At 44.6% G+C, this 26859-nt stretch overlaps 1 protein-coding gene and 1 long non-coding RNA gene across 6 annotated transcripts in view; one reads left to right on the top strand and one right to left on the bottom strand.

Annotated features, from left to right (window-relative positions):
• The first annotated feature begins 9177 nt into the window (after positions 1-9177).
• The window catches only part of sgms2a (sphingomyelin synthase 2a), a 69192-nt gene continuing 51510 nt past the window's right edge, over positions 9178-26859 (top strand). For 3 of the 4 annotated variants that reach the window (XM_052009113.1, XM_052009137.1, XM_052009130.1), the window contains exon 1: positions 9178-9351. The gene's annotated coding sequence lies outside the window, so the exon portion shown is untranslated. The remainder of the gene's footprint in view (positions 9352-26859) is intronic. The other variant, XM_052009122.1, reaches the window with a different exon arrangement.
• The window catches only part of LOC127566650 (uncharacterized), a 65047-nt gene continuing 56180 nt past the window's right edge, over positions 17993-26859 (bottom strand). For both annotated transcript variants that reach the window (XR_007955763.1, XR_007955764.1), the window contains exons 2-3: positions 22430-22540; positions 17993-18148 (exon numbers count right to left, since the gene is read on the bottom strand). This is a non-coding gene — a long non-coding RNA (uncharacterized LOC127566650). The remainder of the gene's footprint in view (positions 18149-22429; positions 22541-26859) is intronic.

The following is a 26859-nucleotide window of genomic DNA, read 5'->3' as shown; positions in this document are numbered from 1 at the left end:
GGTACAGTGAAAAACTTGTCCTGCATACCGATCATACAGGTCAATTCATTACACAGTGTGGTTACATTGAGTTAGTACAGAGTCCAGTAACAGTACAGAGTAAAGTGTCACAGCTACAGAGAAACTTCAGTGCGATAAGGTGCAAGGTCACAACAAGGTAGATCGTGAGGTCAGAGTCCATCTCATCATATAAGGGAACCGTTCAATAGTCTTATCACAGTGGGGTAGAAGCTGTCCTTAAGTCTGGTGGTACGTGCCCTCAGGCTCCTGTATCTTCTACCTGATGGAAGAGGAGAGAAGAGAGAATGTCCTGGGTAGGTGGGGTCTTTGATTATGCTGGCTGCTTCACCAAGACAATGAGGGGAGGCTGGTGTTCGTGATGTGCTGGGCTATGCCCACAACTCTCTTCAAGAGGAGAACCTGGAAAAAAGGCAACTAGTCCTGAAAAGAATCAATTATTATCAGGTGTCTGCATATCTTAATGACAAAATAAATCCACCTGCCAGGAACATTAAGCCTAGGCAGAGCCTTAAAGATCTTCTGTTGGCTGGGGTGGACACTTTTAAAATGTTCACCAAACACAGCCCCCTCAGTCAATTAACTGACTCCTTCCCTGAATTAGGGTGACATGCTTCAACTCTGTCACTGGGTGTTTACAGGTTGGAAATCAAGACATTTCTGGTCACAAGGACACCAAGGGATTTGGAAATCAATTGGAAAAGTGTACAACATTGAGGGACAGTCATTAGCTTTTTGAAAGGGGGAGCCTGTTCAAGGGGATGTTTGAACTGCCGCTGCTATTTCTGATGTTTCCTCTCTCAGATGGAAGTAAAAGGTCTCAAAGAGGAGCTAAGTGTTATCCCTTGTACCCTTCTTTCAGATAACAGGCTGTCTGGTCATTATCAGACTGCTGCTTGTTGGAGCTTGCTGTGTGCACATTGGCTGCAATAGTAACCACACTTCACAAGTTTGCTTCAGTGCTTTGTGAACAGCCTAATGGCAATGTGAAAGATGCTGTAGAAATATAAGTCTTACGCTTTTAGAATGTCAGAGTCCACATTTGATTCTCTTCCTCTAAGGAGCCATCCATTTACTGCATCCATCATTACTAGCCAAAGGCTATAGTATCACGAGCCACACAAACATAGGTAATTAATTCTAAGTAGATGTATTGTGACATTCTACTTTTATTTTCAACATTCAACCTGCCTTTTTTATTTCAGAAATAAACTTTGTTCATAAAAATATATACAGGAAATACAAAAATCCACGGCTTTCTTGACATTCATAGTGTCGTTCAGTCTATACATTCGTTGACCATCTGCTTTTCTCCACGGATGCTGCCTGACCTGCTGAGTTCCTCCAGCACCTTGTTGTTTTTTCATCTAGATTCCAGCATCTGCAGTCCTTTGGATCTCTTTTCACGGTGTCACCTGTTCTATACATTTGCATTGTTAGCACATTCTGTGCACAAGGCACCCACTCATGTGACCTCCTGGGATGATACAAACTTCAAGTGTTTGAGGAACTTTTATATAGGGCTTAGGCTCTCTATGTCTAGTGGCAGTACGACCTTACACTGCAGTCTTTCCTCACAAGTCCTTTGCATTGGCTGCATCAAACTTCAGCTATGTACCCTCAGCAAATACTCCTGAAGCCTGGAATGTGCCAGTCGGCAGTGTTCCCTTACGGACATCTCTTTGTACTGGAAGACCAACAGGTTTCGGGCAGACCAAAGTACATCTTTCACCGAGTTGATGACCTTCCAGCAGCACTTGATGTTTGTCTCGGTGTGTGTCCCTGGAAACAGCCCATGGATGAGAGAGTTCTCTGTTACGCAGCTGCTCGGGATGAACCTCGACAAGGACCCTTGGATCCTCTTCCAGATCTTCTTTGCAAATCCACAGTCCACAAAGGTGGGCAATTGTCTCATCCTCATCGCAGCCGTTCCGAGGGTAGCATGCATCGAGAGCGAGACTCCAACCATGCAGGAAGAATCTGATGGGGAGGGCCCCTCTTACTGCCAGCTAAGTGAGGTCTTGGTGCTTGCTGCTGCGTTCTGGTGATGAGGCGTTCTGCCAACTGGTTTTGACAGTCAGCTCCAGAAACCATCCCACAGGATCCATTGTGTCCTTCTCCCACAGGGCCTGCAGAATGTTCCATGCTGGCCACTGCCTGATGGACCTGAGGTCAAAGGTGTTTTGCTGATAGCTTTTCCACAAAGGACAGATAGTACGGCAAGGTCCATCTGAATAGGAGATTGCACAGCAATGAGGCCGGGCCCATTCTTTGCAACACCGGGGACAGGTAGAACGTCAGCACGTAGCAACACTTGGTGCTTGCATACTTTGGTTTTATGCACAGCTTGATGCAGCCCGACACAAAAGGACAAGTTGGGTACACTCTCCACCGCCCCCCACCCCCCCTCCCCACTGTTGTCTGGGGATTTGTACACTGCAACCTATTGGACACATTCCATGTTGGATCCCCAGATGAAACAGAAAATGGCACAGATGACTGCCACAGTCATGGGCCACACTTGTACCAAGTACAGCAACACCAAAAGCACGCCTCACCTGTTGACCAGTTCAGGCCAGTGATTGAGAGAGAGTGCCATTGCCACAGTCCATTTTCCCTTTAACTTTGCCTATCTGCTCCAGCCAGTTTTTGTTACGTGCTTTTACCAACCTTCCCCTATGGCACCACTTTACCCCCCAACAAGAATGCTTCAGGATAATGGAAAACATAGGCCACTTCCCATTTCTTGAGAGCCACCTCTTAGTGAAGGTCAAAAGTCACCACCATCTTCAATGGGGACCAGCCAGTCAATTGAGGAAAAGGGTATTGGAAGATCACAACCTCAAACATTGCACAAAACTTTTGGTTTATGGGGCAGCAGTGACCCCTGCCCTCCAATATACTTCTGAGACCTGGATACCCTACAACAGGCACCTCTAGGTCCTTGAAAGATTATCCGCCAAGTCACTGGAAGGATAGGTGAAACAACATCATTGTTCTTTTCCAGGTCAACATCCTTAAAACTGAGACACTCTGTCAGCTACACTGGCAGGCCATGTCATTCACGTGGTTGAGAGGTGTCATAACAACAACTCAGTGAAACCAAGGAACTGATTGTGGACTTCAGGATGGGGAAGTCAGGCAAATTAACACCAGTCCTCATTGAAGGGTTTGCAGTGGAAGGGGTGAGCAGCTTCAAGTTCCTAGGTGTCAATACCTTGGAAGATCTATCCTGGGCCTAACACATAGATGCAACCATGAAGGCAGCATCTCTACTTTCTTGGAAGTTTAAGGAGATTCAGCACATCATTGAAGACTCTGACAAACCTCTACAAACGTACAGTGGAAAGCATTCTGACTGTTTGCATCACAACCTGGCGTGGAAATTCCAATGCACAGGAACACGAGGCTACAGAGAGTGATGGAGTCAGTCATTTCCATCACGGGTACAGCTCTCCCCACCATCGAAGACATCTACAAGAGGCAATGTCTCAGGAAGGCAACCTCCATCATTAAGACCCCCCACCATCCAAACCATGTCCTCTTCTCATTGCTGCCATCAGGCAGGAGGTACAGGAGCCTGAAGACCCACACCTCAAGGTTCAACAACAGCTTCTTCCCCACTGCTGTCAGGTTCTTGAACCGACCTGAAAAACCCCAACACTACCTCAGACTATATTTCCCTCAAGTTGCACTAATGTTGTTATGTTTATTTTTGTTTATTTTGTTGTGTAAGCTATGTATAATTTATGTTAATTTAAGGTTATGTCATTTATGTTTGTCGTGTTTGTAATTTATGGTGCGGCTGCTACAAAAAGCTAATTTTCATGGCATTTATACCTTGGGTGTGTATGCCTATGACAATAAACTTGGACTTGACTTGACTTGACTTCAGGCTCCCAAAATACAAACTCTGTTCCGAGTTCTGTCACAGGAAGAGTGGCTGCTAGAGAAAAAGATTCAAGGATGTGCTCAAGGCATCCATGAAAAACTGCAATATCCCCACTGACTCCTGGGAATCTCCGGCCCATGACTGCTCAAATTGGAGGAGCAGCATTCGGGATGATATTGAGACCCCAGTGTCCATGGATGCACAGGCTCCTCATAAATGCCAGAAACATTGCACCACTTCACAATCTACTTATCTGTTTGTCTCACAAGATGCCTCCAGCTCCATCTATAGTTCCATCAGATCTCAGAAAATCAGAAGCGGACACAAATCATTTTCAATCCTTTTGGATGACCTAAGAAGAAGAAAACACTATTGAACTGAGCCACACAGGCAAGCAATGCCTCAAATTAATTTCTTTATCTGCACTTAATTTTACAAGTGTAGCCAATTTAGATATAGTCGTAGCAATTGTCCTCACAAACCATGGGATGAAGTGTAGAGGTTGAGTGTGCTTGGCAGGATTTGAAACCAGCACTTTCCTCAGATTGCTATCGGGGAACCTCTGCTGGAAAGTACTTGCAGGAGATGATGGGATTTGGGAGTGAGCCTTCCTAATGAACACTACCAGCACATGGAGAGCAGGCTCCAAGATACCAAGACATAAATATACAGCAGCACAAGCTTGTGCTTTTGGGAGATAAATAATCCTTTAGCAAGCTTATTATTATCTGATCCAAATATGAAATCTGTTGGGAAATTTTTGCTTTGTTTTCATCTGTGCTCAAGACTTGTATTTTCACACAGGAATGAAAGCTTGCAAGGGGTGGTCTTACAGAGTGATATATATTTCTAGTTAAAGGAGTGGAAAGGATGAACTCAGTCTGAAAGTAGTTATTATGTAAGTTAGGAAAGGGGTGCGTGAGATTCGAACGTTAGAAAATACTCCTTCACACAAACTGTGCTCACTGAGTGTGAAGTGCACAGAGATACCATAGCAATACTACAGTGACAACTCAAAAGCACTCAACAGTCATAGAGATAGACAGCACCATAACAGGCCCTTCAGCCCACCTCATCCATAAGAACATGACCTGGATGAGTATGTTGATGAATGGGTTGGTAAGTTTGCAGATGATACCAAGATTGGTGGAGTTGTGAATAGTGTAGAAGAAGGTTGGGGGTGCTGTGGATAGTTTGGAGGGCTGTCAGAGATTACAGAGGGACGTAGATAGGACGCAAAGTTGGGCTGAGAAGTGGCAGATGCAGTTCGACCCAGATAAGTGTGAAGTGGTTCATTTTGGTAGGTCAAATATGATGGCAGAATATAGTCTTAATGGTAGGACTCTTGGCAGTGTGGAGGATCAGAGGGATCTTGGGGTCCGAGTCCATCGGACGCTCAAAGCGGCTGCACAGGCTGACTCTGTGGTTAAGAAGGCACATGGTGAATTGTCCTTCATCAATTGGGGAATTGAATTTAGGAGCCGAGAGGTATTGTTGCAGCTATATAGGTCCCTGGTCAGACCCCACTTGGAGTGCTGTGCTCAGTTCTGGTCGCCTCACTACAGGAAGGATGTGGAAGCCATAGAAAGGGTGCAAAGGAGATTTACTAGGATGCTGCCTGGAATGCGGAGCATGCCTTATGAAAGTAGGTTGGGGGAACTCGGCCTTTTCTGCTTGGAGTGACGGAGGATGAGGGGGGACCTGATAGAGGTATATAAAATGATGAGAGTTATTGATCGGGTAGATAGTCAGAGGCTTTTCCCCAGGGCTGAAATGGTGGCCACAAGAGGACATAGGTTCAAGGTGCTGGGGAGTAGGTATAGAGGAGATGTCAGGGGTAAGTTTTTTACTCAGAGAGTGGTGAGTGCGTGGAATATGCTGCCGGCAACGGTGGTGGAAACGGATACGATAGGGTCTTTTAAGAGACTGTTAGATAGGTACATGGAGCTGAGAAAAATAGAGGGCTGTGGGTAAGCCCAGTAATTGCTAGGGTAGGGATATGTTCAGCACAGCTTTGTGGGCCGAAGGGCCTGAATTATGCTGTAGTTTTTCTATGTTTCTATGTTTCTAAGACTGGTGACAGATAGAGTATGATATAGATCTGTTGCAGATGTGGGCAGAGAAATGGCAGATGGAGTTTAACCCAGATAAATGTGAGGTGTTGCACCTTGATAGGACTAATGTCACTCTTTAAGGGCAAGACCCTTAACAGTGTTGAAGAGCAGAGGGACCTTGGGGTGCAAATCCAAGACTCATTGAAAGTAGCTACACAGGTAGATAGTGTGGTTAAGAAGGCTTATGGAATCTTGAATTTATTAGTCGAGGTATTGAGTATAGGAGTCAATAAGTTATGATGCATCTCTGTAGAGCTCTGGTTAGGCCACATTTAGAGTATTGCGTGCAATTTTGGTCACCTCACTATAGGAAGGATGTTGAGGCTTTAGAGAGGGTGAAGAGGAGGTTTACTAGGATGTTGCCTGGATTAGAGGGCATGTGCTATCGGGAGAGACTGGACAAACTTGGGCTCTTTTCTCTGGAGCGGCGGAGGCTGAGGGGTGATCTTTTGGAAGTGTATAAGATTATGAGGGGCATAGATAGGGTGGACAAGCAATATCTTCCCATTATTGAGCGATCCAATACCAGAGAGCATGCATTTAAAGTGAGAGGGGGTAGGTTCAGAACAGACGTGAGGGGTATGTTTTTTACTGAAAGAGTGGTGGATGCCTGGAATGTGTTGCCTGATAGGATGGTGGAGGCAAATTCACTGGGGGCTTTTAAGAGGGACTTGGATGGGCACATGAATGAGAGGAAAATGGAGGGATATGTGCATTCTGTAGGTAGGAGGGATTAGCTATGTCGGCACAACATTGTGGGCTGAAGGGCTTGTTCTGTGCTGTACTGTTCTATGTTAACATAAGAAGCAGGAGGAGGCCATCTGGCCTGTTGAGCCTGCTCCACCATTCAATAAGATCATGGCTGATCTGGCCGTGGACTCAGATCCACCCACCTGCCTTTTCCCCATAACCCTTAATTCCCCTACTATGCAAAAATCTATCTGTTTCTTAACTATATTTAATGACGTAGCCTCTACTGCTTCCCTGGGCAGAGAATTCCACAGATTCACTACTCTCTGAGAAAAGCAGTTTCTCCTCTTCTCCGTTCTAAATCTATTCCCCTGAATCTTGAGGCTATGTCCACTAGTTCTAGTCTCACCTACCAGTGGAAACTGGTACCCCTTTCATAATCTTACATGTTTCTATGAGATCCACTCTCATTCTACTGAATTCCAGCGAGTATAATCCCAGGCAACTCAATCTCTCCTCATAGGCTAACCCCCTCATCTCCAGAATCAACCTGGTGAACCTCCTCTGCACCACCTCCAAAGCCAGTATATCCTTCCTCAAGTAAGGAGACCAGAACTGCACGCAGTACTCCAGATGCAGCCTCACCAGTACCCTGTACAGTTGCAGCATAACCTAGACACAAAAAATTCTGCAGATGCTGGAATCTGGAGCAATACACAAAAAGTACCAGGGAAACTCAGCAGGTCAGGCAGCACCTATGGAGGGAAATATACAGTCGACGTTTCGGGCCAAGACCCTTCATCAGGACTGGAAGTGAAGAGGGCAGAAGCCAGAATAAGGAGGTGGGGGGAGGAGGAGGAGCACACGCAGGCAGGGGACAGGTGAGTTCAGGTGATGGGTGAGTCCAGGTGAGAGGGGGAAGGTAGGTGGGTGGGGGAGGGGGGGAAGACGTAATAAGCTGAGAGGTGATAGGTAGGAGAGGCAAAGGGCTGAAGAAGGAGGAATCTGGTCGGAGAGGGCAGTGGACCATGGAATAAAGGATGGAGGAGGGGAGGAGAGGAGATGGGCAGGTCATCAAGGTGGGGGAAGGGAGCCACAAGAATAAGGGAAGACAAAGGGGTTGGGGGGGGGGGGGGGGAGGAGAAAAAGAAGGGGTGGGGTTGCCAGAAGTTAAATCGATGTTGAGGCCATCAGGTTCGAGACTCCCAAGGTGGAATATGAGGTGCTGTTCCTCCAACCTGTGTCTGGCCACAACGTGGCAGTAGAGGAGGCCATGGATAGACATGTCAGTATGGGAATGGGATGTGGAATTGAAGTGGGTGGCCACTGAGAGGTCCTGGCTGTTGCGGCGGACGGAGCGAAGGTGCTCGACGAAGCGGTCACCCAATCTGCGTCGGGTCTCACCAATGTAGAGGAGGCCACACCGGGAGCACCGGATGAAATAAATGACACCCTCGGACTCATAGGTGAAGTGCTACCTCACCTGGTAGGACTGTCTGAGACCCTGAATGGTGGTGAGGGAGGAGGTGGAGGGACAGGTACAACACTTGGTGCAGTTGCAGGCATAAGTGCCGGAGGGTTATCAGGGGCAGGGATGAGTGGACAAGGGAGTTGCAGAGAGAACGGTCCCTGTGGAAAACGGAGAGGGAGAGAGAGAGAGAGAGAGTGAGGAGAAGATGTGTCTGGTGGTGGGATCCATTGGAGGTGGCGGAGAATGAGATAAGATTTCTTCATTAATCACATGTACATCAAAACACACAGTGAAATGCATCTTTTGCACAGACTGTTCTGGGGGCAGCCCGCAAGTGTCGCCACGCTTCCGGCACCAACATAGCATGCCCACAACTTCCTAACCTGTACGTTTTTTGGAATGTGGGAGGAAACCGGAGCACCCGGAGGAAACCCACGCAGACACGAGGAGAATGTACAAACTTCTTACGGTGGCCGGAATTGAACCCGGGTCGCTGGCGCTGTAAAGCGTTACGCTAACCGCTACACTACCGGGCCTGCTGGATGTGGAGGCTCGTGAGGTTCCCTGCTCTGAAGTTCAATCCATCCAGCAATGAAGGTCAATATTCCATTTACCTGCTGGATAACCTGTTGCACCTGCAAGCCAACCTTTTGCGATTCATGCACAAGCACTCTTAAGTCCCTCTGCACAACAGCATGCTGCAATTCCCTGAACATCCCTTCCCAGATTTGCACAGACTACAGAAACTGCCATCCCCCACATCTTACTCTGAATCTTTCAGTTCTTCAGTTCTGGGGAGGGGAAAATAAAAGTTCGTTTTTCTGAATTTATAAGTTAATGTTTAAATGAAAATTAGATTTGTGCAGTAATTCCGCGAGGCAGAGACGAGACACGAAGAAGATCATAGGTTTTGATTGCAGGCCAGTGCTGAGGGCGGGTCTTTGCTGCCGAATGGGCGGGGGTTATAGGATTGGGATCGCTCGGAGCCGGCCCAGTACACAGTAGTGCTGGTTCTCCTTACCTCAACTCTCGCAGACTCCGGGAGGGGCTGACACGGTTGCATGTGAGTCCTCAGAGCTTGGGCGAAGAGCTGGCGAAAGTTTCTCAATGCTTCTGTGAAACAAAAACCGAGTGTCCCCACGGTTCACGGGGCGGTGTTGGAGCCGGTAAGACTGACCTGTTGTAGGGAGACGAGCGCACGGTTAAGAGGGACCACCTCGAAGGGTTCCAGATGTAGTGGGAACAGTTTAAAGGGGTCAGATGTAATAGGGATTGTTAGTAAGGCTTCAATTTTTTAAAAAAAAGTTTATTTAATGTCACTATTCACGGAGTTTGAATTTGAAGGGACTCAGAAGTGTTAATTTTAAGGTAACCAAAGGTCTGAAGAGTCACCACAGCCTTTGGATCTGTGGATTGGAGGGGTTCGACTTTAAATTGCGCTGGAGAAACCGTGGGGATTTAACGGGGTGCATTTCACCTCTTCTGTGAGCCGAGTGGTGGGAAGCTGTAACCAACCCTTGTGTCAGATCTGCCACTTGCATCAAAGTTCTCCAGCTGAACTTTGGGGACTGGAGAAGGTTTATCCAGCATTTTAACCCAAACTTTCTTGGCTCCCGCGGACGGCTCGCTGCCAATGACGACTGCTTCTGCTCCACTTTGAATGGCTGACAAAGGATTTATTTTTAGTGTCCTGGACCGTAATCCCTCCACTATTCCTGGATGTCGGGATGGGTGTGTTTCTAAGCCCTGGCTGCTTTCTTTTTTAAAATAAAGTTCACTCGGTGTTTTCTGAATCACAGCGAGGTGGTGACTCGCTGTCAAATGCAATTTCTAATCTACCTGGAGCTCAGTTTAAAGGAAAACGCGCTTTTATGGAAGAAAGTTTGCACTGTGTATCAGGCGCACAATTCGGATTCCAATACTTGCTTATAAAATAGGAGACCGTTCGGCCCGCTAAATCTATGGCAGCCCATCAATCCTGTTCCCCCACTGATTTCACTGTAACCCATTCTCGCTCGTATTTAAAGGAGATATGCGAGACCAGTTTTTTCTTACACACTGGTAGGTGCCTGGAATACCCTGCCAGGGAGGTGCAGGAAGCAGATACCATGACGACGCTTAACAGGCATGTGAACGGCACACAAACAGGCAGGAAATGGAGGGATGTAGACTATTTGCAGGTGGATGGGATTAGTTTAAATTGGCATCATGGCCAGCACAGACATTATGGGCCGAAGGGCCTGTTCCTGTGCTGTACTGTTCTATGCCCTTCTCCCATTCTCCCGCTACACATCTACTCCAGAAGTAATTTACAATAAAATAAGATCTTTATTAGTCACATGTACATCGAAACACAGTGAAATGCATCTTTTTGCATAGTGTTCTGGGGGCAGCCTGCAAGTGTCACCACACTTCTGGCGCCAACATAGCATGCCCACAACTCCCTAACCCGTATGTGTTTTTTTTTTGGAATGTGGGAGGAAACCGGAGCACTGGAGGAAACCCACGCAGACACGGGGAGAACATACAAACTCCTTACAGACAGTGGCTGGAATTGAATCCGGGTTGCTGCCGCTGTAATAGCGTTACACTAACTGCTACACTACCATGCCGATCTCTGTCTCTGGGATGTGAGAGGACTCCAGAGCACCTGAAGGAAACCTACCCAGTCACGGAGAATGTGCAAACTCCACACAGACAGTACCCGAGGGCAGAATCAAACTCGGGTCACTGGAACTGTGAGACAGTTGCATTCCCTGCTATTTGGTCATAAGACGGACGTATTTGCATAAGCACCTAAGTAGCTCACAGTTGAGGAAGGAGGTCTAATGACTGTGGTAATGTAGGAAACAGAGTGGTAATGCATAGTCCTAACGTGGGTAAATGAGATTAGTGTAGATGGGGAAAAAAGGTCATCAGGGATGTGGTGGGCTGAAGGGCCTGTTTCTGTGCTGAATGACTCCGACTCTGTAACTCGAATTTGTGCCCAGCAGGATCCCAGAAGTAGCAGTGTGATAAAGAACATGTGTTAATGATCAATGATGGAGGGACAGAGATTAACCAGGACAGAAAGAAAACCACCCCACCTCTGCAGTGTCAACGTAATGAACCTGAGAGCAGTCAGGGTCTAGTTCTCGAGTCTCACAGGTTCCTGACTCAGGAGTGACAGTGCTACTTGCTGCTGGTTTATTACTGTATGCCACGTAGAATGTAGTGGAATGGGCAGTAATAAATGCCTGATTACCGAGTCAATGATTCTATAGTTCACCTTATTAGGGAAAGAGTCAGGTACAACTGGAGAGAGTAGGTGGACTTTATGACTCTCTACACAATCCTTAAAGTATAGAGTCATATAGCATAGAAACTAGTCCATGCTGACCATGGTGCCCACCAAGCTAGTCCCATTTGCCTGCATTTGGCCCAAATCCCTCCAAACCTTTCCTATCCATGTACCTGTCCAAGTGTCTTTTAAATGTTGTTAATGTACCTGCCTCAACCACTTCCTCTGGCAGCTCATTCCACATATGCACCACCCTCTGTGTGAAGAAGTTGCCCCTCACGTCCCTTTCAAATCTTTCCCCTCTCACCTTAAGCCAATGCCCTCTGGTTTTTAGTTCCCCTTCCCCAGAAAAAAAGACTATGTACAATCACCCTATCTCTTCCCCGCATGATTTTATACACCTCAATCTCCTACATTCCAAGGATGTGGAAATTGAGATTTTAAAAAAATAGATTTATCTTGTATATAAAATAAGGATAAGTGCACAGAGATCATATTGATCAAAATCAAAGACATTCTTCCATTCCTTTGCTTTTCTATCAAACATCTAAAGTTCCTATTGTCCTCCATAAACCTAAACATATTGTCCTGGCCCTTGTTGCAGTTCAGCACTGTTGCAAGACTTCTTGTTGTTAAAACAAGACTCTGGCTCCCCTCGAGTGTAGATAGAAGGGCTGAGTGAAAGACCAGCCATAGAGTTTTCTGGTTTAAAAACTGATCCCTCAATTGACATTACAAAGATCAGATCACCTGGACACAACTGCCTTGCTATTAGTGGGATGCTGCAATGTGCAAACTGCCTGCTGGTTTTACCTTCACCTGAACAGAAAGTACAGTTCAGAAGAAATGTAATTGGCTGTGAGGGATTTTGGAATGTCGAAGCCGTGAAAGGCTCTTAAATTGTAAGTTCTTCTCTCTTAAGGTTGCAGTTCTGAATGCAGTGTCAAACCAAGGGGTGAGGTGGTATGAAGGCAGAGGTCAATGTCTTCAAAATTATCTTGATTTAAAAACGTATGTGAGCAACATCACAAACAAAACCTTAATTGAAGAAAATTGGCACCTGCACAAATGCAACAATTGTTGATAAGCATTAGCTGTTTTGAGTGGATTGTGCAGTCAGGTGGGTCAGGTCATGGATAACTGATGTATTATGGGAGAGCTCCTTCAGGGAAGTTACTCACTTAAAGTCGCGGTGTGGCCGATGGTGAGATTGTAAATGGAATTTTTTTCTCTCTGTGGTTTTCAGGTTATGTGAATGCCAGAAAAACAGAAAATCTGTTCTCTGAGCCTTATTGCTCAGCGGTTCTGTGTCTCCCTTCAGCCAATGATGAGAGATTAGATGACAGGAAAGCTATTGCACAGGTGGACTTAACGTTTGACTGTACCTGCATCCCAGCAAGGGGAAATCGGGTGGAGGGAAAAGGTGGCCTATAGACATAGAGCCAATGAGTTTGGAAGTGAGGAGGAGCTTGACTTTCAGCAAACAGCTAATGTCAAGGTCAATCCCACTCACACAGTTGTGTGGCTATAAGCTTAATTATAGGGGAATTGACTAATCATCTCTACTCTGCACAGTTATAGTGTTGTTACTACATGTTATAGTGTTGACACCCCGTGGTTTGACACCAGCAAGTAAATGCAGCATAAATGGCTGGAGTTGTCTGAAGTCTGGGTAAGGTAGTCTCGTTGGTGAAATGCTACAAAATGATCTCTCTTCATCATGCATTTTGCCTTTATTTCTTTCTCTCTTCAGTTTAGCAGATGTCTAAATGTACAGGATCCTATTTCTTGTGACAGGCTGCCTAGTTAAAATAACAGTGATAATGGAAAGGTTATAAACGTGTATTTTCCAACGTGGTTTACCAGTTCTGTCTCTGCCAGAGATGTGATTTGCAGACGCAGTACAAGTATATGTAAAAGTACCCTGCCCACTTTGGAAGCTACACTTGGCTTAAGAAAGAGTTCAAGTTGTGACATAGCATCAGATCACATGTTGCCAAACTGCTTCAAAACTAATGAGTTAGTTGGGAATTTTAGTTTTTGTACACAGTAAGCACTAGCCAAGTCCCACAAACAATGGATGTGCATTATATATACCCTATCATACCCTGCCATTGGCAGCTGTTGCATCAGTTGCCAAGGTTCAAACCTCTGGAAATCCCTCCCTAAACCCCTCTGTTTCTAATTTCTTATAAGATGCTCCATAAAACCTCTCTCAGTTAATGAGCAAGATTTTTGTCCTTAATCTAAATATCTCCTTTTGTGGTGCTAAATGCTTGAGACATTTTGATATGTTAACGGAGTATCATTAATGTCACACAGTAGATATTCAGATCTTCATCTTCAAATATCCTTTTCCTAAATTGACTAAAGGCTCTGCTGTTGCACAGTGGTTGTGGATTTCATCATCAATGGTCCTCTCTGCTGAGAGGTAGCTCCCGAGATATGGGAAGTGCTCCACATTTGCCAGGGTCTCATCATGAACCTTCATTGTTGGAAGGCAGTGCAGTGCAGTGGGAAGTTCGGTAGGGGACTTTGGCCAGACAGATGTTGAGTGTTAAGGCCCATCTTCTTGTATGCTTTGGTGAATGAATCCACAATGTCTTGGAGTGCAGCCTCTGAGCATGGGCAAACACAAGCATCATCTGCATACTGCAGCTCTACTGAGGTTTGGGTGACCTTGGGTCTAGATGTGGTGGCTGTTCTGAAGATTAGCTGCACTCTCACAGGATGGTTGCAGGAGGTGAGGTACAACATCGCAGCGGGAGAAGCATTGAGACGATGATGCACTACTTGGCTGGTGCTGGTCTTCACCAAGATTGGTTCTACTGTAATCCCATTGGTCAGTATCATGGCCTGCATGCTGTAACTTAACCAGTGCACTGTTGTATCCCTAGTTGAGCCAACTGAGCCTTGAAGATGCACAACACCGGAGCAACAGAAAGAGTCATCGATACCTATGCTTCTCCACAGATCCAATAATAAGAGATCCCTGACGGACTTGCAAGCATTTGGAACAAACTACTTAATTATGAGCCAATTCTGATAATCACAGGGTGCTAGAGAAATGCTCCACCCTTTCCCTCCAGCTTTTTATACTGATTACCTCCCCTATATCTTTCAGACCAGATGAAGGGTCCTGACCCGAAATGTCGACTGTCCATTTCCCTCCATAAGTACAGCCTGACCCGCTGAGTTCCTACAGCAGTTTGTGTGTTACTTCATACTTAATTTTGTCCAGTTTGGAGAGATGAACACACATTTCAAGGTAATGGAGACCAGTCAGGATTGGACTGGAGTAGTCAAGAGGTAATATTCACTGACTGAGGGTTTTCAAGTTAAAGAGCTGAGCCAAGGACAGAGCTATGGAGGTGGCATGTGTCTGGAAGCTGAACTTGGGACCAACCATGATACCTGGGTGACAAACAGTCCAGTTCATTCTGGAGACAGAAGAAGACGAGCAAATGTAGCTGTTACCAACACAGGAGAAAACCATTTTTAGGTGATGCTGTTGAGGGCAGCACACAGTTGAGAACAAACAATGGGTCAAGAATGGATCCTTGAAGGATACCAGGTGTAATGATGTTGGTACAAGCACTGGCTACGACTGGGTAAGTAAGACTAGGGCCCTATCAATGCAGTCTCACCCAGTCTGGAAAGCAGAGATTACCCTTTAAGGGTGCTTAATTGGTAAATTGGTTTATTATTGTCACATGTGTCAAGGTACAGTGAAAAACTTTTGTTTTGCAGGCCATCCATACAGATCAATTCATCACATCAATGCACTGAGGTAGTACAAGGGAAAACAATAACAGAATGCAGAATATAGTGTTTACAGTTACAGAGAAAGTGCTTGAGCCTGGTGGTGACAGCTTCTATCCCACTGTTATAAGACTGTTGAACGGTCACCTTGTACGGCAAGATGGACTCTTGACCTCACAATCTACTTCGTAATGGCCTTGCACCTTATTGTCTGCCTGCACTGCACTATCTCTGTAATTGTAACACTATCTTCTTCATTCGGTTATTGCTCTTCCCGTGTACTACCTCGATGTACTGGTGTGATGAAATGATCTATATGGATGGCATGGAAAACAAAGCTTTTTGGGCTTTTGTATCTTCTGCCTGATGGGAGGGGGGAGAAGAGAGAATGTCTGGGGTGGGTGGGGTCCTTGATCATGTTGACTGCTGTACTGAGGCAGCGAGAACTATAGAGTCCATGTCTATTCTGTCTCATGCAATTGCAATCTGCTACACTACCTTAGCCATAAACCCTAAGGTGGTGTAGGGCCACGGTACACCAGCTAAGGTATACCTTAGGTATGAAAAGATATTCAAATGCAAGTTTATGTTTTCAAAGAATAGAAAATAGGTCATGTTGCATCACATAAGGAGTGACCTGCACGATTAGCATTTTGATTTGTTAGTAAACTGACTGAAGTGTATCTGATTTTTCTGGCTGTGAATTTGTAAGCACAGATCTGTCAATGAATAAAAAGCACAGGACAGTAGGTTTACTTGATCATTAGAAGTGAAATGCCCTTTATTTTCTTTCCGAAAAAGCTGTACGTTTAAAAATAATGCAGCTGTACACCATACAGGTGGTTTGTGGGGCTGCGACATACCTTGCACTTCTGTGAGTGGAACATGATGGTTATTGGTTGCGTGGTTACTGCTGTGTGCAAGACATTGCCATAATGCTGGGCGTGGTGCCAATTGGATTCTTCAGTTCTCTGCTTTCAGCCATGTTTTGACTGTCCCAGATCTAGTGTAACTGGTTTGATCTTGTCTAATTCAGAGCAATCTGGAGAACACTAATTCTTGCCTGGCCATCTGTAGAGCAAGGTTACGCAACAACAAGTTGCGTATAATGTAGTTAAACTCCCTGAGGCAGGAATGGAATGAAATAGAGTTTAACCTTGAGCTGCACTGAGTTATTAAAGCAGATGCTTATCAGAGAGGTTTTACAGAACATAGTAAAGGTCAAAAGATGGGTTTCCTGAGATTGAGGCCTTCCCATCCAAAGGCAGAACTTCAATTGGACGAGGGATTTAAAGGAAGGGGTTCGCAAAAGGCCAGACGTGGAGCAGTGTGGGAAAAGTACAGAGATCACCAGAGGATTGTTGGGCTGATTGAGATCTTTGAAATCATGGATCCAATTATGTCAACACACTTTGGTAGTGCAATTATCAATGGACAGTCAGACTTTTTCCCAGGGTGAAAATGGCTAACATGAAGGGGCATGATTTTAAGGTGATTGGAGGAAGGTATGAGGGGGACGTCAGAGGTAAGTTTTTTTACACAGAGTGGTGGGTGCGTGGAACGCACTGCCAGCAGAGGTCGTGGGGTCAGGTACATTAGGGACATTTAAAAGACTCTTAGCTAGTCACATGAATGATAGTAATGTAGGAGGAAAGGCTTAGATAGACATTGGAGCAGGATAAACTGTCGGCACAACATCATGGGCCGAAGGGCCTTACTGTGCTGTTACGTTCTATGACTAGTTATCAGGCAAATTGTCAAGATTGGTGAGTATAGCAATAAGGAGAAGAATTTGACAGTTTTTAAAAAAGATTACTTTGCAAATGTAGCATTACATATTTTCTTTCTAAATCTAAAAGCCAAAATGTGCAAATGACAACTTATTTGAAAGGCAACATCTTCAGTTATCAGTGCAGTTGTTGAAATACATTCCACAGATTTCACTAACTGAATATTACTTGGAATAACATTGCACAGGAGCAAACCGTTGGCCCATCTGGAGCAACAAACAATCTGCTGGAGGAATTCAGTGTTTCCCCAGCATCTGTGTTGGGGTAAGGAATTGTCACTGTTTTGGATCAAATCCCTGCATCAGGACCAGAGCTCCTCGAGCAGATTACTTGTTGCTCCGGATTGCAGCATCTGCAATCTCCTGTGTCTCCATTGGCCCATCTGGTCATGTTCCACGTTAACCCCTCCCACTTTACATTGTCTATCATCGTTACTCCCTTATTCATTCACTACATCCATTTCTCCCTCGCTCCCCTGCTGCTGTTGTCCTCTCTTCTTCCTTCCTCACTATCTCCTCTACACAGTGGAGTGGAAGGTGCATCAGTTGCAAGTGATTCAGCTAAAGTTTTTACACTGTGTTGTCTCATGTTCCATTGTTCTGAGGCTCCTGAAGGTTTAACTCTTGACCCTGATGTCATTGTGGATGGAAATGGAAGAGAGCTAAGGCATCATTAGGAAGAAAATAAGATACACACACACTTAAATGATGTGAAATATGTTGTTTTTTTTACTGCTGCTGCAAAATACTATAAATTACAAAAATAAATAAATATAGTGGAAATGAAAGGAATAATGAGGTATTGTTCATGGATTCATGGACAGTTCAGAGATCTGATGGTGGAGGGAAGAAGCTGTTTCTGAATCATTGAGTGTGGTTCTTCAGGCTCCTGTATGTCTTCCCCCAACGATGGTAATGAGAAGAGGGCATGTCCCAGATGGTGAGGGTCCTTAGGGATGGAAGCTGCCTTCTTGACGCACTGCCTCTTGAAGAGGTCCTTGATGGTGCGGAGGATTGTGCCCCTGATGGAGCTGGCTGAGTCTACAACCTCTGCAGCCTCTTGCAATCCTGTGCATTGGATCCTCCATACCAGGCTGTGATGCAACCAGTCAGAATGATCTCCTCTGTACACCTGTAGAAATTTTTATAAGATACCTTTATTAGTCACACATACATCAGAACAGTGAAATGCATCCTTTGCATAGAGTGTTCTGGGAACAGCCCGCAAGTGTTGCCACGCTTCCAGCGCCAATATAGCATGCCCACAACTTCCTAACCCATACGTCTTTGGAGTGTGAGAGGAAACCGAAGCACCTGGAGGAAACCCACGCAGACACAGGGAGAACGTACAAACTCCTTACAGACAGTGGCTGGAATCGAACCCAGTTCACTGGTGCTGTAATAGCGATACTGAATCTCCTCAAACTCCTAACGAAGTAGAGCTGCTGGTGTGCTGCCTTTGTCATTGCATCAGTGAAAGAAAACCATATCCAGGAAACAAGAGGTTGTGTCATAATTATTTATTAAATGCTATTGGGAGGCCTCATGGGACTTGGCACCAGAAAATTACATAATTCTGTACTTTCTGGAGAAACATTAAGTCTTGATCCTCCCACCCCGAATCCTCACACTCCTCAAGAAGACTGTTGAAAATTGCACTGATGAATAGATGTTGGCTGATAAGCAGGAAACAGTGAGTGCTGTAATCTGAACACTGGAGGTTAATATTTTAGGATGAAGGGTCTGAAATGTCGACTGTCCGTTTCCCTCCACAGATGCTGCCTGACTTGCTGAGTTCCTACAGCATTTTGTGTGTTACTCCAGATTCCAGCTTCTGCAGTCTCTTGCGTCTCGATCTTCATTAATGTCACAATAGCCAAAAAACTGTAGATGTTAGTAAATTGAAACAAAAATAGAAAATGCTAGAAATATTCAACAGGTCATATGCTGCATCTATGGTGAGAGAAAGAGAGCAGATGCTTCAGATTAATGCTCACAAATCCTCTGAAAGCATTTTTCAATTCTGTAATTTTTCATTGTTACCAGTTTTTTTCTGGGACCATCACTTCTACACCTGGACCTGTGTTGTTTGGTGTTAACAACAGTGTGCATTGGTCCATTGAGTATCTGTCGGGGTATTGTTATTTGTTGTTTTCATCCATATATAAAAAAAAATATATGGTGATGAGCTTTCTTTCTGATATGCTGTAGTCCGTGTGGTAAAAAGTTCCTAATTGAGAAGGTCCACGACTTAAGTACAATGCTTCTAGAAAATTTGGGAATATCAGGGTGCTTTGAGACTTGTGGCTATTGTCTTCCCATGCCCCATAAACTCTTGTCCTTCCCAGTGGTAGGGCGAGTCTTGGGAAGAGTTGCCAAAGAAAGTTTGGTGAGTTGCTCCTGTGTATTCAGTAGTTGATGCATACTGGGCACAGAGCACCATGGTCGAGGGAGTGAATGATTGGGCTGGTGGATTTGGTGCTAGTCAAGTAGTCTCTTTTGTCCTTGGTAGTGTTATGTTTCCAGATAATCATCCAGACATTTAAGGGATATTCCATAACACTCCTGATATCTGAATTGTAGATGGTTTAGAGAATTTGGGAAGTTAGGAGGTAAGGCATTTACAGTACAATACCAAGCTTCTAATTTGCTTCAGCAGGCAGAGTATTTACGTGGTTGGTGTAGGTGGGTTGCTGGTCCATAGTGAGATGATTGACTGCGGAAGGTTTTGTGACTGTTAATGCCATTAAATGTCATGGGGAGGTGGTTAGTGTCTCATATTTGGCCATAGTGTGGACTTCTATGGTGTAAATGTTTCTTGTTATTTATCAGATGAGTTTGGATGTTGTCCAGGTCTTGTTGCATGTGGGCACAGTTTCATTTAGTTATAGTAAATAGAGAAGCTGTATTGTAAATACAGAAAGTTACTGTCCAATTGTTGGTATTGTTATATTTCAATTCTGATTAAGAGATTCAACACCCAATACATGATGGAATTTGACAATGTTTGTTTGCAAAAAAAACTTAGCATTAGTCATGATAATAGGGCCTGTATTGACAATGACAACTAGTTCTTCGTGTTTGAGTGACTTTTTCCAATGCAAAGTGGTTCACCATGGAATTAAATTGCCTTGAATATAATTGGGTTTAATTTTTATTTAAATTAAGTTTCTTTCCCCATCTCTTCACTTTCTTTCCCCCTCATTGTTCCTGTGCGTTATTCTCCTTGCATGCAATCTTGGTACTTCAATTGTCAGTAGAAAGCAAAAATAGAAATCGTGGTGGAATGATGGAACAGAAGGATTTATTGGACAGATCTATGTTTAATTTCTGTTTGGAAAAAAAATCTAACGTAGCACCTTTCATGAGCCCAAGACATCAAGGCCAATGAAGTAGATTGGAAGACTGGACATCGTTGGAGGAAAAGTTGATACCTTGTTTGTAGGGAGCAAGCTGCTTTGAACAGAACTGGGAGAAATGATCATTTGTTTGTTTATGACAGGATTGGAAGTGCCTTGGCCAAACAACTCTCCTCTCAGTTATACCACAATATGTTCTGCATTTTCCCATCAAAAAGATTGTGAGAAAGTTGGTGAGAATCTAGCTATTAGTTCCAGAAAATCCATGAATTCTGGATTGTAAGATGGCGAACACTAATCCTGAAATTCCAGAACTATAATCGACTTGGAAAAAGAGTCAAATAACATCAATGCTTATTTAAGCAACAGGGCAAACAGAATACTCTGCATGGGCTTAGACGAAATAAGGTTTGATTTCCAGATCTACTCAGCGGAGTGATGAGGCTGGTAGAACCGGTGCCTCACAGTGCCAGAGACCCGGGTTCAATCCTGACCTCTGGTACCCTCTGTGTGGTGTTTTCATGTTCGCCCTGTGACTGCATGGCTTTCTTCTGGGTGCTCTGGTTTCCTCTCACATCATGCAGGTTGGTAGGTTAATTGGCCACTGTAAGTTGCCCCTTCTGTGTAGGTGAGTGGTAGGATCTGGGAGGAATTGATAAGAATGTGGAGGGGGATGAAAAATGTGATTAACGTAGGGTTTAGTATAAATGGGTGGCTGATGGTTGGTGTGGACGTGGTCGCTGAAGGAACTGGTTCCATGCTATATCTATCTATCACCCTACTTAAATTTCTGTTTCATGGAAAAGCCTGAGTATTGCACTGGCTGGCATGTGGTTTTCTATGTCAAATGTCTTATTGCAATGGAAGAGTAGAAGACTAAAAGTAATTGCCTTTTACCTCGGCAATGCTTTCTTGGATGTCAGTGCTTTTATCAATGACTATGCAGTGCTGGCAGTGAGCCTTAAGGTTATAAAACCTTTCTCCTTGTCTCACCCAATAGATTTGAATTCAAAACCCTTTGTGCTCTCTTTTGTGTTTGGCTTTTGTTGAACATGCTGCTTTTAAAGCATGTTAAATGATCTCCATCAGCAGCTAAGTTTTGCCCCAGTTCCCTTAGATCTGTCGTACTTTTTACTTATCTAAGATACTAACATCAGCATTTGTCTTTGTATCATCAACAAACTTGATGCTAATTTCCTTGACAATGAAGAACACCAATGTGTTTTGGATTCCTAAAGAGCCATCTTTCTTCCCATTAACAATCACCTTCTGCTGATTGAAGTGCAACTGTTTTCTTCTGTAACTAAAAATCTGCCCTTTGTTCCCTTGAGTCAAAGTTGAAAATTGAGCTATTTGAATGGAGGGAGTGCCAGGGTTAACTGAATCTGATGGTCTGCCATGCCCATGAAGTTACACTGGAGTGTTTGGGTCACCTTGTCTACTTGTGGCTGTCACATCACTACAAGGCACCCAGGTCATACCTGCAGAAACTTGCCTGCCCTCCTGAGAGAAGGAAGTGGTCCTCTTAACATTGCCAGCAGTAATAGGGCATGGATGAGTTGGGCTGAAGGTCCTGTTTCCATGCTGTGTGATTCTATGACTAATAGTCCCTACTCCATTAAATGATATGGCACAGAAGAGAGAGATTCAGATCACTGTACCTGTGCCAGCTCTTTACAAGGGCTCTCCAATAAGTCCCATGTCCCCTCTCTTTAAGCCCTGTATTTCCCTGCCCTGCCTTCATTTATATCCAATCCCCTTTTGATTGAATCTTCTTTCACCAGCATTTCAGGCAGTGGATTGTGGATCATAACCACTTGCCCATGTTCCTTTCCTTCCCTCTGGTTCACTTCAGATTCTCTTACAAGTTGCTTTGCCCCTAAAAGTAAATTCTCCTAATTCAAGTAAATTGAAACGTTTGATTTTGAACCTCTCCAATAAATCTCCCCTTTACCTCCTCTATTTCCAAGGATAACAACCTGAGACCTTCGTGAACCATTTCTTTCCTAGAAGCTCCATCATTGTCTGCCTTTCTTATCAGTTGTCTATTTTACCTGTTAACAACTGGGTTCTGTGATCAGCCAACTTGTACAGTCCAACTGAAAATCAAACTGCAGATGCTGGAAAACCAAAATGTTGACATTACCCAGCAAGTCAGATGGCATCTGTGGAGAGAGAACCAGAGTTAACAGCTGGACAGTATAAACCCACCATGGATGTCTTGGTGAAGGTTAAGGGCTGAAAGTGGCCATGAGTTGATTGCTCTTCTCAAGGCCACTACTGGGCAGCCTCATGATGCACCTTCATGATCAGGTAGCTCCTGAGTTCAGAATCATCAGGATGGGTAGGAGATATGCACCTGACATTTTCCTGCACAGCCAGTGCTTACCACTAATATAACCTCCATAGAATTCATCGTCCATTTTCATTTGTCCCACTTTGTTTTTCCCTCCCCCCCCCCCCCTTCCCATCACCTCCACACTCCCCCTCTCCCCCCCACCCCCCCCCCCCCCCCAATTCTATCATTCCCCATTACACTAGGGGTATTTGCAGTAATCAATTAACTTGCATGTCTTTGGGATATGGGAGGAAACTGGAGCATCAGGATGAAACCCACACGGTGGCAATGACAACATGCAAACTCTACACGGGCAGCACCAGAGGTCAGGACTGAACTGGGGTCACTGGAGCTGCGAGGCGGCAGCAGCTGCACCACTGCGCCACACTGTCCTCCTTTCATCTCTCGGCAGCAGAAGAACTGTGTTATTTGGTTGAGTAGCCAGGAAAGGGCTGCTGTAACTTGATTGGAAGCATGGAGAGTCCAACAGCACACAGCCTTGGGCTGCAATTACTCTTGCCTGACCTCGCTCTCGCTAAGGTGACATTGGCTGGTGTAAGACTTGGATTACATCAGCTGTCACTCGGAAAATTTTCACTGAGTTGCTAAAATGTCCAACGAAGCCACGTGTTATTGGAGGAAAGGGGGCAGGAAGCATGTTATCGAGCACGGTCACAGCAGGAGGACTGGTTAAAATAAAACAATGTATGGTTGCGTTGTAGAATGCTACACTTTGTGCAGTCTTTGACCTGATCCAGTCACTCATCTATTTCATTTGTGTGGGTTTTCCTTAATTCCCATCCCAAATTGAAATTTGTCAAGTATGGCAATGTAATGAAATGTAACAATTTGGGATAGTGGTTCTGCTGCTCAAGTTTACACTTCCTAGTTTCTCCACTAGTCCTGTTAATTAGCCCTTTCGTGTAGCACCATCATTCAAATACTTGAGGACATGCGTTTAAGGTGAGAGGAGGAAAGTTTAAAGGAGAAGTACGTAGTAGGTGCCAGGAACGGGCTGCCAGGGATAGTATTGGAAGCAAATACAACAATGGTATTTGAGGCTTTTAGATAGGCACATGAATATGCAGGGATATGGATCATGTGCAGGCAAAAGGGATTAGCTTAATTTGGCATCATGGTTGGTACAGACAATGTGGGTCGAAGGGCCTGTCGCTGTGCTATTCTGTTCTATCTCTTTTGAAAGTTAGTCTCTTCTATGTTTCATCCTGTTATAGACCTTCTCCATCCCTCTCCAACCCTTGATTCTGCACTTGCTTAAAACTTGTGTGTCTAACTTCCTGTTTGAAAGGCCACTGCACTGAATCATTACCTGTTTCTCCCCTTCGGAGAGAGGGTTCGATTTGTTTCGTGTTCCTGTTGCTCATTCATAAAATCTTCACTTATTGGTGATTAATCACCACAGAAATAAAATATATTTAGTAAATCTCCCTGGCTTCTAATTTGGGTTATCCCATCCTTTTATAGTATCTGTTGCACGTTTTCCACACAATGCCTCAGCAAAAGGAAGTCTGGTTTTAATAGTTTTTTTTTTAAAAGACTTATCAGCTTATTCCCGCTCACAAAATGTTTTATAGTTTTGAGATTGGCCCATCGCTTCACAAGAATTCATTCATTAATTACTTGGTGATTGATTCTTGGTATTACTCTTTCAGTTACAGTGTTATCAGTGAACAAGGGGGTTCAGAATGAAAGGCAAAGTAAGAAAGAGCTTGCAATTATATACATCTTTAATGACCTTCCAATTTCGCAAAGCACTTTTCAGAACACTGAATGTTTTAGAAGTGTAAATTAGCTAGTTTTCACACAGCAAATAAGAAATCTGTTTCTTATTTGCCACTTTACCATTACAGATATGGCCTAGAATACCAGGGAAAAGGACTGGTCTCATTTGATTCCCTTCTTATTGGTCCAATTGTCAGCAATGGCTTCTCTTCCTGCTCCCTCCTCGTTATTCTCTACACGATGCCCCTCGGCAACCTCAAGTAAACTGGCAAAACTACAGCTCTACCTCTTCACTCTCTCTCTAATTTGTCAGTCAACTTGCAACAGGTAGTGCTAGATGTACAGGAATTTCCTTCAACTATATGTTTATAGACCAAAGCTAGTACGTTTAGGTCTCATGAATTCCATTGCTTATCCACTGTCAGAGGGCCACTGGCCTTTTCAGCCCACTGAGTCTGCGTCCATCAACCACCCATTTACACTCATCCTACATTAATTCCATTTTTTAAAAATTTTCCCCACATTCCCATCATCTGCCCCCACCACCAGATTTTACCACTCCCCTAACACTAGGGCAATTCACAGTGGCCAAGGAACCTATCTGCCCTCTGAGATGTGGGAGGAAACCCGTGGAGTCACAGAGAGAGTGTGCAAATTCCACACAGACAGTGCCAGAGGTCAGGATTGGACCTAGGTCTCTGGTGCTGAGAGCAGTGGATCTAATCACTGTTCCACCCCCACCCCTTCCTATCCACTGTCTTTGGCAGCTGTCTGAAAGTGCCTTGGGGTCAGATTTGATGGCATTATGAGTTTCAGGCCACCAATCCGTGGTATCACATACACCTCCAAAACGCCTAAATCTGCCTCTGCCTCAGTTCATCTGCTCCCAGTACTCTCACCAATGGCTCCATGACCAGCAGAGTTGTTCTCTTTGTATAATGGGGCAATCCAAAACTCTGATTCCCTGTGTTCTAACTTGCATCAAACCTGCATCTTTCCTTGAGGCTTGCATCATCCTTGCTGGCCTTCATCAGTCTGGGCATTGAGTATGAGTTGGGATATCATGTTCTAGTTGTATGAGATGTTGGTGAGGCCACACCTGGAGTATTGTGTACAATTTTGGTTACCCTGTTATAGGAAAGGCATCATTAAGCTGGAAAGAGTGCAGGGATGATTTATGTGAATGTTGCCAGGACTTGAGGGCCTGAGTTATAGGAAGAGGTTGGGAAGGCTAGAACTTTATTCCTTGGAGTATAGGAGACTGTGGAGTGACCTTATAGAAGTGTATTAAATCATGAGGGGCGTAGATAGGGTGAATGCACACAGCCTTTTTCCCAGGGAAAGGGAATCGAAAACTAGGCGGCATAGATTTAATTTGAGAGGGGAAAGATTTGAAAGGGACCTGAGAGGCAATGTCTTTATGCAGAGGGTGGTGCGTGTATGGAATGAGCTGCCAGAGGAAGTGGTTGAGGCAGGTACAATAACACCATTTAAAAGACACTTGGAAGCGTACGTGGATAGGAAAGGTTTAGAGGCGTAATGGCAAAATGTGGGCAAATGGGACTAGCTTAGATGGGCATCTTGGTTGGCATAGACAAATTGGGCCGAAGGGCCTGTTCTGTGCTGTATTGCTCTGATTCTGTATTGCTAACTGCATTGACTATGAAACATGTTGATTTTTTTTTTCAGAAAGGTTCTTGTAGTTGTCTTCAAAACCCTCCATAGCACCATCCCTCAATACCTCCACAATTTTGCTCTAGCCCGATAACCCATTGACATCTCTGCACCTCCCTAACCCTGTCCTTGATCAACCCCAAAAGTAATCCTTCTCTCATACATCTGGAGTGAGGTGATTTAATTGGTGATGATTCACCAATTAACTAGTGAAAGGAAATATCTTAACCAATGTTTGTGTTGCTCGCCATTCAGCCCATCGAGTCTGCTCCACCATTTCATCATGGCTAATTTATTTTTACCTCACTTGCTGGCCATAGTAAGAAATAACTTTGTTGAATAAACTATCCTGGATTGGTTGCCAAGGCAGATCAGATACCTATTAATGATCTCCCGTGGCATTATCCATAAAGCTGTGTTCTCTGTAGGGTAGGTTCAGAAATGATGTTTTCCCTATCTGGAGAGTCTACAGCAAGGGGTACCTATCTCAAAATAAGCATCAACCTTTCAGGACAGACATGAGAAGAAATTTCTTCACCCAGAGAGTGACAAGTCTTTGGAATTCTCTACCTAATAAGCCTATGGGGCTCAATTGCTGAGTATATTTAAAATAGAGGTTGATAGATTTTTAGATATTAAAGGAATTGTGGAGTATGATGTTAGTGCAGGAAAGTGAAGCTGATGTATTGATTGGTGGGACAAGCACAAGGGCTGCTATTTCTTATCTTC

Source organism: Pristis pectinata, chromosome 2, assembly GCF_009764475.1.
Source record: "Pristis pectinata isolate sPriPec2 chromosome 2, sPriPec2.1.pri, whole genome shotgun sequence".
In the NCBI taxonomy this organism is placed as follows: domain Eukaryota; kingdom Metazoa; phylum Chordata; class Chondrichthyes; order Rhinopristiformes; family Pristidae; genus Pristis; species Pristis pectinata.
This window is presented reverse-complemented; position numbering and strand designations above follow the sequence as displayed.